Source organism: Rutidosis leptorrhynchoides, chromosome 3 (assembly GCF_046630445.1).
Source record: "Rutidosis leptorrhynchoides isolate AG116_Rl617_1_P2 chromosome 3, CSIRO_AGI_Rlap_v1, whole genome shotgun sequence".
NCBI classification, from domain to species: Eukaryota; Viridiplantae; Streptophyta; class Magnoliopsida; order Asterales; family Asteraceae; genus Rutidosis; species Rutidosis leptorrhynchoides.
In genome coordinates, this window is record NC_092335.1 from 120,655,001 (window position 1) to 120,668,296 (window position 13,296).

At 30.4% G+C, this 13,296-nt stretch overlaps 1 non-coding gene across 1 annotated transcript; it reads right to left on the reverse strand.

Moving 5' to 3' along the window:
* Nucleotides 1-1,677: 1,677 nt before the first annotated feature.
* Nucleotides 1,678-1,784, reverse strand: LOC139903051 (small nucleolar RNA R71). Its single transcript, XR_011777899.1, has one exon. It is a non-coding gene; the product is annotated as a small nucleolar RNA R71 (small nucleolar RNA).
* Between the last annotated feature and the right edge of the window lie 11,512 nt (nucleotides 1,785-13,296).

Consider the following 13,296-nt stretch of genomic DNA (forward strand, 5'->3'; position numbering starts at 1 on the left):
TTTTTATACATAAAATGAATATATGAAAAATAGATATTATTAATATAAAAAGGATATAACTAATAAAATTATATATATATATTTTTTTTCGATTACAAATATGTATATTAATAAATATACAAATGATATAGGTTCGTAAATCCGAGGCCAATCCTGCATTGTTCAATATCGTCATATGTATTTTTACTACAAAATACATTAGGTGAGTTTCATTTGCTCCCTTTTTAAATGCTTTTGCAATATATATTTTTGGGACTGAGAATATCTGCGCTGTTTTTATAAATGTTTTACGAAATAGACACAAGTAATCGAAACTACATTCTATGGTTGGATTATCGAATCAAATATGCCCCTTTTAGTCTGGTAATCTAAGAATTAGGGAACAGACACCCTAATTGACGCGAATCCTAAAGATAGATCTATTGGGCCCAACGAGCCCCATCTAAAGTACCGGATGCTTTAGTACTTCGAATTTATCATGTTCGAAGGGAGTCCCGGAATGATGGGGATATTCTATATGCATCTTGTTAAGGTCGATTACCAGGTGTTCAATCTATATGAATGATTTTTGTCTCTATGTATGGGACGTATATTTATGAGAAATAGAAATGAAAATCTTGTGGTCTATTAAAATTATGGAAATGATCGATTATGATAAACTAATAAACTCACCAACCTTTTGGTTGACACTTTAAAGCATGTTTATTCTCAGGTATTAAAGAAATCTTCCGCTGTGCATTAGCTCATTTTAAGGATATTACTTGAAGTCATTCATGGCATATTTCGAAAGACGTTGCATTCGAGTCGTTGAGTTCATCAAGATTATTATTAAGTAAATTTTAGTTGGATGTATTATGAAATGGTATGCATGTTGTCAACTTTCGATGTAAAGAAAGTTTGTCTTTTAAAAACGAATGCAATGTTTGTAAGTGTATCATATAGAGGTCAAATACCTCACGATGAAATCAACTATTGTGAATCGTTTATAATGTATATGAACGGGTCCCTTCAGCAGTAGTACGATTTGGAGCCTGTTTAGATTAGTTAGTTTTTAAGAGACCCTTTTGACTGAGTCTAGCTTTGTCAGAAGTTACTAGTTTACCGTAGTTAGGTTAGATAATATTAGCTTAATTTAGATTAATTAAAAAGTTTAAAATGGACTTCCTTATTAGTGAACCTTTTGGATGGTTTAACCTACTTATACCGCTAGGAATCCTTTCGACACATCCTTTCTTCTATCTGATATCATACATTGTACCCATCCGACTAGATCCACACTTATCGGCCGATAGTTTGACGATGACTGCACTCATCACTCTCGCTGACATCACCAAACCCTCGTTAGAAGGACGAGGAGGACCAATACTCTATCCAGAGGTGAACGGAGCGTCTTTTGTGCTTAAGCATAGCATCATACAACTCATTCAGAATCACTGTCTATTCCATGGCTTATCTATTGACGATCCCAACTCTCACTTAGATAGATTCCTCTCCTTATCCAACTCATATAAGCAAAACGGGGTTGAACAAGATGTAGTTCGTCTATATCTGTTCCCCTAATCCTTAACACTTCATGCAAAAGCCTGGTTTGAGGTGTTAGAACCCAAGTCTATCACCTCATGGGAGGAAATGGCAACAACTTTCTTAATCAAGTACTTTCCCCCATCAAAACAAATCAGACTTAGGAATGATATCATAAACTTTCAACAAGCATACGATGAATCACTCTGCACAGCATGGGAAAGATTCAAACATTTGCTTTGAAAATGCCCGAACCACCGTCTAGAGAGCTCTGATCAGATTTTGACCTTCTACAAAGGTCTGAATCAGAACAACAAGTCTACTCTTGATGTTGTTTCTCAAGGAAACTTCATGAACTTCACTCCTGATGAGGCCTGGAGATTGATCGAGGAGATGACTTTGCACCATCACGATTGGAACACGGAAGAGCACATTTCATCAGCAACACTGCTTTCCGCCTCCGATCCTATCGAAAATAAAACCATCAAATATCTCTCGGACTAAATAGAAAACCTCACCAAAGAAGTCGAAGAGCTAAAGAAACTCCCGCAACATGTGTCTCAAGTGCAATTATGCCAGAATTGTACCGACCCACATCCTGACAAGGTATATGAGGCTGAATGTGAGGACTCTGTTGTCTACTCTGATCCTAGCTCATCCACACAACCCAACCACTAAACCCACTACCCCACCAGAGACAAGTCCAGACGATGTCCTACTGCGAATCACCTCTATGATCACAGCAAGACAAGATGCAGCTGACTTAGTCATGACTAATCACTTGAGTAGTCTTGAAAATCAAATAAGCCAGCTAAATCAACGTCTCGATTCTCTAGGTTGTCCTAAAAATGACTCAAAGGTGGCACATAGCCAACCTTCAGTTTCTTCTAAGGAGAGGAAACTAACTAATACCCGTTCGATAGTAGTCATTGAGTTATCACCTAAAACACCCATTCCATTCCCGAGCCGTCTCAAGCAAAGACATAACAAGATGAAATCTTTCAAGCTTGATGGTAAATTTTTGGACACTGTGTCTAAAAATCCTCATAGTAAGAAGTATTTTAGGAAACTGTTATCAACCAAGGATAAGGTACCCGAAGTACCCAATGTCCCGCTGAACGCGGATTGTTCAGCCAACCTCTTAAATACTCTTCCTGAAAAACTGGGGGATACCGGACGATTTACCCTTCCTTGTTCTATCTACCAATCTGGTATTATCTATTCTCTCGCTGACCTTGGTGCCAGCATCAATCTCATGCCCTACTCACTGTTCCAGAGACTCAAAATTAGAAACCTTAACCCTACCAAAATGAGCATCCAGCTAGTTGACCAATCCACTAGATATCCTAAGGGAATAGCTGAGAACGTCATGGTTAAGGTTGACAAATTTCTTTTTCCGACCGACTTTGTGGTTATGGACTATAAAGAAGACATGAAAACCCCTATCATCTTAGGAAGGCCTTTCATGAATACAGCCAAAGTGATCATTGAGGTTTATTCACGGACTATCACCTTGAGAGCCTATGGAGAACAGGTCACTTTCACGATCGACGAGTCTGTATATCCTTCTGATGGGAACTCCGAAGTAAATACCATCTCCACTAGGAAAGTCACATTCTATTCTGAGAATGAAGAGAAGAAGATAGAAGTAGAAGACAAGAAGAATAACCACTCCACACCAACTGAATCTTCACTCCCACCTTATTTTGATCTTTTAATGACTGGAGAGGATTTTATTCTAGAAGAACTCTCTGAACCAATTATACTTGAAACTCCCAACCGGAGTGACGAGGATGTGGGTGTAGAAATTGAAATGGAGAGCCCCGATGTGAAGAAAGAGATGAAGGATTATAGCACCGAAGTAGTTGTTAATATTGCTACCATATTGGAGACGTCAATGGATATCTTCCCACCTCCATCGTTAGAGTACAACATTACGACCAACCTGAAGTCACAAAGAAGAAAGACGGGTTTTGCGTCAGGGCTACCCTATAAACCATCACTCAAACACATAATGACATACACACCATGGAGTGATGAGGACCCGTTTGACCAACCCGCACAAATCAAGGAGGTAAAAAAAGTTGATAGCTTTGTTATACCTCAAGTTAAACAAAGCATTAACTTAAAACCACCTTCTCCTCTCATTGGATATACCTTACTATATACCCGCTTCAATCTCATCCGTATGTTCCAATATTACCTCTTGTGTCTACTGATGGATACAAGGGAGCCGCCTAGATTTCCTGAGAAATAAGGCTAGAGTCAGGCTCGTGACTTGAACAAAAACAAGCGCTTCTCGGGAGGCAACCCGTGTGTTTATTTTTCTATAGATTTAGTAGTAGTTAGATTAGGATAATTAGGTTAATTGAATAAATGAGAAAGTGAAACTTAAAATAAAATTTTCAACGTTTCTTAGGACGAATTCACTTCTCCTACTTGTCTTGAGCTTAAATGCATTATTAACTACAATATTTCAAAAGTGTTAAAGGCAGTCAACACTTTAAGTGTGGGATTAAGCTTTTTAGTCATACACTGATTTGTTGAATTTTCAAAAACCTCAAGTTTTCAAAAATTTTCATCAAAACGCAAATCAGTGAGTCTATGGCCTAAAGCTTAATCACCTGTCTAGGTTTGATCTTTTCTATTTTTACAAGTAACAGACAGTTATTGATGCCTGTGGTGGAGACTCTTTGAATAATGATAAAACGACAAGGAAACCCGTTGATTATTTCATTGCAAGTTATGGTGGATGTTGTATGGAGGATGAGAATGCCCTAATGAGCTCGAGTACACTTCAAGAAGACCGTTCGAATCCAGCAGAAGATGGTTTCGACTCAGTCTACCTTCAGATCCTCAGCTCACAACCGCACCCAAGGGGAGTAATTCGTTTCTTTCTCTTCATTTGTTTATTTCGCTTCGTTATATCCTTAAACTATACCCTATCCTAAGCTTATCACTAAGTGTGGGATTCCAACCCAATATTGAGCTCAGATACATTTTTCGACATGTTCAAACTCTAAGTGTGGGATTTTAGTCCCTAAAATCTAAGAATGAACATTAGGGACAATGTTCCTCTAAGTGTGGGATAGCGGTGTAGTACACCATAATTAGCTATGGGATGCTCGAAAATGTTCTTAACTTAAAAATTTTACTAAGCTTTTCGAGTATACCTACTATTTAGATTCTTTGTCCTCAACGTAAATTTTTCAAAAAATTTTGATTAAATGATACTTTCTGAAAAAATACTTTCGAAAATCAAGCGTGTTTGTTCTAAAATTACGACAAATGAGGACATAAATCTTTTTAAGGATGAACAGATTCTCTAAAAGAGCATTGCATGACTAGGCATTATCGACCCAATATAATTGTTGTGAGGCACCCCAAAAATGGACCAATAAGCATTCATTTTTAAAGCTTCACTATCTTTTCCGTTGAGAGTGCCGATGTTAGCATTTAGAGTTAGAACTTGACCTTGACATACATTTCGAGACCAATGGTTAGTAAGCGCCATACGTGGTGTAGGTGCGATACTTCTTTCGAAATCATTCTTAATAGAGAAGACAAAAACCATCCGTTTCTGTTTCCACTCCACGCATTTAAATCGACCAACTCCTACCAAAGAGTTGATGAATCATAAAATACTCACCCCAAATTCACTATCAAATACGTTACCCTTTCCACCCTCTTTCCTTTCTCATTTCCAAAATCTAGAAATTCAAAAGAGATAGATCGACCAAGTTTACTTCAAACACTTGTCAAAAAATTCCCAAAATTCCAGATTGTTTTTGATAGGTCATAAAAGACCTATTTCTAGTGAAATACCTTTCTCTCTGGGCACAAGAAGAAATAGACAAAGTTATGAAGATGGGATATGCAAAAAAAAAAAAAAAAATAATAATAATAATAATAATAATAATAATAATAATAATAATAATAATAATAATTTGAGCAAAGTCTCAAAAATAAAGAAGAGAAGAGTCTTCAAATAAAAGCATATATTCCCTGTAAAGACCCGTCCTAATCTATAAGAAAGAATACAATAACATATGATTACATTGCGAGGTATTTGACCTCTATATGATACATTTTACAAACATTGCATTCGTTTTAAAAGACAAACTTTCATTACATTGAAAGTTGACAGGCATGCATACCATTTCTTAATATCCAACTATAAATGATCTAATCTGTCATTTACTTAATCATAATCTTTACTGAACTCAACGACTTGAATGCAACGTCTTTTGAAATATGCCATGAATGACTCCAGGTAATATCTTTAAATTGAGCAAATGCACAGCGGAAGATTTCTTTCAATCCTGAGAATAAACATGCTTTAAAGTGTCAACCAAAAGGTTGGTGAGTTCATTAGTTTATCATAACCGATCATTTCCATAATTTTAATAGACCACAAGATTTTCATTTCCATTTCTCATAAATATACGTCCCATACATAGAGACAAAAATCATTCATATGGATTGAACACCTGGTAATCGACCTTAACAAGATGCATATAGAATATTCTCATCATTCAGGGACAACTTCGGACATGATAAATTCGCCATCATTACGGGACAACTTCGTACATGATAAATTCGCCATCATTCCGGGACAACTTCGGACATGATAAATTCGCCATCATTCCGGGACAACTTCGGACATGATAAAAAGGGCATATTCGATTTCGATAATTCAACCATAGAATGTAGTTTCGATTACTTGTGTCTATTTCGTAAAACAGTTATAAAAGTAGCGCATGTATTCTCAGTCCCAAAAATATATATTGCAAAAGTATTTAAAAAAGGAGCAAATGAAACTCACAATACTGTATTTCGTAGTAAAATACATATGACGGCATTGAACAAGTGTAAGGTTGGCCTTGGATTCACGAACCTATATTAAGTATATATATTCATATGTTGATCAATATCTGTCTAAAAATTTTGGTCAGGTCATAGTGTATCACAATCCTAATGCTCGAGACTAAATATGCAATAGTCAACAAAAGTCATCTTGACCAAAATGGCTTCCAAAATTTATACATGATTATTATTTAGTTTAAACGTAGTCGTTTTATATATTTAGATATTTTTAATAGATTTTATTAGAGTAAATAATATAATTCATTTATTAATAAATAAAATTTTATATTAAAATTTATATAATAACATATACTAATAAAATTTATAAAATTCAATTAATATCATAAAATAATATGATAGGTATTATTAATGTAATTATATTACACGTAGTAAAATATCTTTGTATCGTATATTTATTTGATAAAATAATATCGATAATAACAATAGTAAGTAAAAGTTGTATTATTTTGTAATAATAATTATTATTATTCTACTAATAATAATAACAATATTTATATTTACAAAAAATGATATTATGATAAAATATAATTCTTATTAATAATAATAATGAAATTTTATATTAACAATGATATTCCTATTAAAAATAATAATTTTTGTAAAAATGATAGTTTTAATATTAATAATACTTTTAATAATAATAATGATAAAAATAATGAAAACTATATTTTTATCTAAATCAATACCTTTCGATTTTAATTTCATTATGATACATATACTCATTATTTCTTATTCAATTTGTTAATAGCTTTTAGTCGTCCTTTATATCGCGTCCATATTAATAATAGTAATCATAATAATTAGGTGTTACTAATATTAGTTTTAATTATAATAATACTAATGATAATAAATATTATGATAATGTTAATGATAATACTAATAACAATTTTAATGATAAAAATGATAATAATACTGATTATAACTTTAACGATAATAACGATAGTAAAAATAACAAATTTTAATAATAATACCTTTTATTAATAATGATAATGATAATGATAATGATAATGATAATAATAATAATAATAATAATAATAATAATAATAATAATAATAATAATAATAATAATAATAATAATAATAATAATAATAATAATAATAATTAGATAATAATTATAACGACGATAATAATAATCATTTTTAATAATAATACAAAAATTCAATTGACTATAACATCTAATCCGTTCATCGAAACCATTTGATATCTAAATGAAAAGTTCTTAATTTTTCGCTAGCTTTCCAGCGACATGCATATCATATACCTTATCTCAACCGCATATGTAACAAATTCATAATTTATCATAAGTTATCTAACAACAAAATTAAACATACAAGCATGCATAAACATATATACTCGAGCACTAGTTAGGGATACACTATTAATATATAAAAGTTAAGTTATGAGTGCTCACGTATCAATATTGAGATTCAATATTACAGGAAACGTACGTAGACGCAACGGAGATGATAAACACTAGGTTGACCTCACTAGCATACCCTCGAACATTACCCATAACCTCCAAAGTTATAACCCATACTTTTCTTAGCCCTATCCCGCTCATAAAACCTCTTTTGAAAACATGCGAGCAGAACCTCGTCTTAGTATTTTATGTATACATAATAATATTAATACTAACACTAATACTACTAGTAATAATATTAAGATTAATAATAATAATAATCTTAATAATAATAATAATAATAATAATATGTAATATATATATATATATATATATATATATATATATATATATATATATATATGTGTGTGTGTGTGTGTGTGTGTATGTGTAAAGAGATCGAGATAGATAGATAAACTGGACCAAAACTCGTACGTTTTATAGCATCTAACCAATCCAGCCATCCCATGCGATCGCATGGGATGTGTATGGTTCTATCATGCGATCGCATGATCGCTTATGGCAGCTGGTATCCATTTTCTTTCTTGCCGACACCCATGTATTATTATTATATATATTATTCTTTAATTTATATAATTAATTATATAATATATTATATTTACGAGCATGGTAAAAATGTAATTTTTGTTCTAATGACATGGACGTGGTCACTCGACTCATGTCCTGGTTCCGGTCTCTCGAACGGCTTTTCGTACGCTAAGAAAACTAGCACTTTACGTTACGCGACGTGTACCTTTATCAATAATTAGACTTAATCATCTAAAGCCTATATTACCCAAAGTATAACTTTTATATTTGAGTGTCGTAGTCATTTGCTTCCATAAATCAAAGTCTCGTTGTTTATCAAAATATATCATTTTAAATCATCCATTAAATGTTATATTTTGTCACTTGTAAAACATATATATATATATATATATATATATATATATATATATATATATATATATATATATATATATATATATATATCCTTTTTAAAAAATATATAAATTTGTTCATATTGAAATATGTAATAATACAATATTTAGTTTTTCAAAACTAATTATACTTTTAAAGTTTATTTTGGAATCATTTAGATAGTAGAAAAATATTATATCAAATCACGTTTACGTTTTTGAAACGCTTTATATATTTGTAATTTATAATATAAACTTTATTTAAATTCTTCAAAAGTCATATAAAAATTATCTTATAAAAGTCCTAATTAATAAAGTTCTTTTTAAACTGAAACGTTTTTATACGTTTAAATCAACTATGATAACTTTGTTTTTATAAAACTAAATATATAAAATAATCATTTTATTAAAAGGTTAAAATAGTAGAAGTTGTTATATCGTAAAACGTTTTAGAAAAGTAAGATTAAATATACTTTTAATAGATTTCAAGTTTTTAACGTTTGTTGGTACAACGTGATATAAAGTCTAAAGGTTAGATAAACGTATAAAATCATTTTAATGTAAAACATTAATTTACTTAACTTGTCGATATCCATTTTCTAAGTTATCTATATTCTACAATTTTACTTCCACATTAATTAATATACAAGTTTAATAGTTTATCTTATCAAAAGTTACGAGACAATTATTGTAAAGCATAAATTGAAAAATCAAACGGGAATCTCCACTAACCCTTGTCTAGTTCTCGTTAATTGACACTTTTGTTCCTTCTAATAAATCACTTTACCAATTATTCCGAATACCGTTAAAAAGGAAAGGTTTCTTAAATCAAAGTGGACCTTTCAACAGAGACACGTAATCATACAATATATCTGATAAATCAATCATTTGATATTATCTTCTTATTTTATCGATAAAAATATTGAAACAAATATGTTCATGTGAAGTATTATACGTTTAATACTTTGTTAATATTCTCAAGTTATTATATATATATACATACCTATATATACATATTCATATTCAATTAAGTAATGGTTCGTGAATCGTCAGAATTTGGTCAAGGTTAAATGAATGTATGAACATAGTTTAAAATCCTTGAGATTTAACTTAACAAATTTTGCTTATCGTGTCGGAATAATATAAAGATAAAGTTTAAATTTGGTCGAAAATTTCTGGGTCATCACATCCCCCAAGAAAATGAAGATTGTGACCCAAGAGGATTGCAGAAAAGAAGCAAAGTCTTCGCTGAAAATCAGCACCCTCTAAAGGAACTCTTCAACAAAAATAGAGTACCAACTTTCGTAGAAAAAGTATATCCTCATGAAACCGAAATCTATCGTATCTCGATAATTCAAAATCACCCTTTTCGCCATATTAAAACCTTCACTTTTCTCCGCAAACCAACCTTTAAACTCGTTCTTCCTCTTGAAAGAATGATTAGGAAGAAGATCAGTGCCGTCCTTATCTGACCGGTAGAGATTTGATTCTTGGTCAAGCCTATGACAATACTTGCAGCATGACTGACTATGAGCGAATTCATTTCATAGATTAATAGGGAAGCCCAAACACTTGAGTGATTTGAGTGACCCGTGTAAGGAAGCCAATGTCATGTAACCTCCCCTCATGCTTGCAGAGATAGTTTCTACCCTTTTAGAAGACGGTTTGTCTGATCTTGCTCTTATAATAAATAACAAGCCACTTGAATAATAGAACGAAAACCTCAGAAGCATCTTTGAACTCAAAATAAAAGAAAGGTTTATCTTGAGGACAAGCAAAGTGTAAAGACCCGTCCTAATCCATAAGAACGAATACAATAACATATGATTACATCGCGAGGTATTTGACCTCTATATGATACATTTTACAAACATTGCATTCATTTTTAAAAGATAAACTTTCTTTACATCGAAAATTGACAGACATGCATACCCTTTCATAATATCCACTATCCAAACTATAATTGACTTAATAATAATCTTGATGAACTCAATGACTTGAATACAACGTCCTTTGAAATGTATGCCATGATAGACTCCAAGTAATGTCTTTAAAATGAGCTAATGCACAGCGAAAGATTTCTTTAACACCTGAGAATAAACATGCTTTAAAGTGTCAATCAAAAGTTTGGTGAGTTCATTAGTTTATCATAATCATTCATTTTCATCATTTTAATAGACCACAAGAATTTCATTTCCAGTTCTCATAAATATACGTCCCATGCATAGAGACAAAAATCATTCATATGGTGAACACCTAGTAACCGACATTAACAAGATGCATATAAGAATATCCCCTATCATTCCAGAAAATCCTTCGGACATGATAAAACAACATCGAAGTACTAATGCATTCGCAACCATGGATGGGGTTTGTTAGGCCCAATAGATCTATCTTTAGGATTCGTGTCAATTAGTAGATCGGTTTACTAATTCTTAGGTTACCAAGCAAAAGGGGCATATTCGGCTTCGATCATTCACCCATATAATGTAGTTTTAATTACTTGTATCTATTTCGTAAAATATTTATAAAAATTGCGCATGTATTCTCAGCCCAAAAATATAAAGGGTAAAAAGGCAAATGAAACTCACTTATTGTATTTCGTAGTAAAAATACATATAACGTCATCAAGTGCAAGGTTGGCCTCGGATTCACGAACCTAAATTAATTATATATATTTATATGTTGGTTAATATTTGTCTAACAATTTAGGTTTAAACTGTAGTGTATCACAATCCTAATGCTCGAGACTAATATGCAAAAGTCAACAAAAGTCAATTTGACTCAAAATGATTTCCAAAATCTATACATGATTACTATATAGTTTAAATATCGTCGTTTTGATATTTTTAAATATTTTTAACAGGTTTATTAGAGTAAATAATATAATTCATTTATTAATAAATAAAATTTTATATAAAATATACTTTTATATATCTTAAGTTATAAAATTTATAAAGTTCATTTAATATCATAAAAATATTATGATAGGTAATATATTATTTGTATTACATATTTATTTGATAAAATAACATTGATAATAATAATAAGTAAAAGTTGAATTATTTTGTAATAATAATTATTATTATTCTATTGATAAAAATATCAATAATTATATTTACTAAAAATAATACTATAAAAATAATGAAATTTTATATTAACAATGATGTTCTTATAAAAATAATAATTTTGTAAAAATGATAGTTTTAATATTAATAGTACTTTTAATAATAATAGTGATAAAAATAATGAAAAAATGAATATTTTATCTAAATCAATATCTCACGATATTTTAATTTCATCATGATACTCATACTCAATATTTCCTAATCGATTCATTTAATAGCTTTTAATCATCTTTTATATCGCGTTCATTTTCATGATAAATATAGTAATCCTAATAATTAAGTGTTACTAATAATAATAAATATTATGATAATGATAATACTAATAATTATTTTAATGATAATAATAATAATAATAATAATAATAATAATAATAATAATAATAATAATAATAATAATAATTATAAATTTAACGATAATAACGATAGTTATAATAATAAAATAACAATTTTTAATGAAAATTCCTTTTATTGATAAAGATAAGATAAAACTAGAACGACGATAATAACGACGATAATAATAATCATTTTTTAATAATAATACTAAATTTCAATTGACTATAATTTCAAATCCGTTCATCGAAACCATTCGATATCTAAATGAAAAGTTCTTAATTTTTTGCTAGCTTTCCAACGACATGCATATCTTATACCTTATCTCAACCGCATATGTAACTAATTCAGGATTCAACATAACCTAATTAAAGGCAATATCACAAGTACAAGCATGCATAATCCTATATACTCGAGCACTAGTCAGGGATACACTATTAGTATATAAAAATTAAATTATGAGTGCTTACGTATCAATATTGAGATTCAATATTGCAGAAAACGTACATAGACGCAACGGAGACGATAAACACTAGATTGACCTCATGAGCATACCCATGAACATTACCCATCACCTCCATAGTTATAACCCATAATTTCCTTAGCCCTAAACCCATGTTGCAATAACTCGTGCGTACCCCTTGTCGTAGTATTTTATGTATAATACAAATAATTATAACACTAATAATAATAATAATAATAATAATAATAATAATAATAATAATAATAATAATAATAATAATAATAATAATAATAATAATAATAATAATAATTTTAATATTAATAAAAATAATAATATAAATAGAATACGGAGTAATATAGATGGACATAGGTAGATGTGTGTGTAAATCAGAGAACGAATTCGACTTTTAAAGACCTCTCCTAAAATCTTACTCCATGCGAGCGCATGGAGTATATAGGTTAATAGCATGCGATCGCATGCCCACGAATTACAGCTGGTATCCAATTCCCTTTTCTGCTGACACTCTTAGTTCTTACGTAATACATTGATTTATATATTATTTAATATATAATATGTTTAATCTTTAGAATTAATTAAATATTATATTATATTTACGTGCGTAGTAAAAATGTAATTTTTGTTCAAATGACTC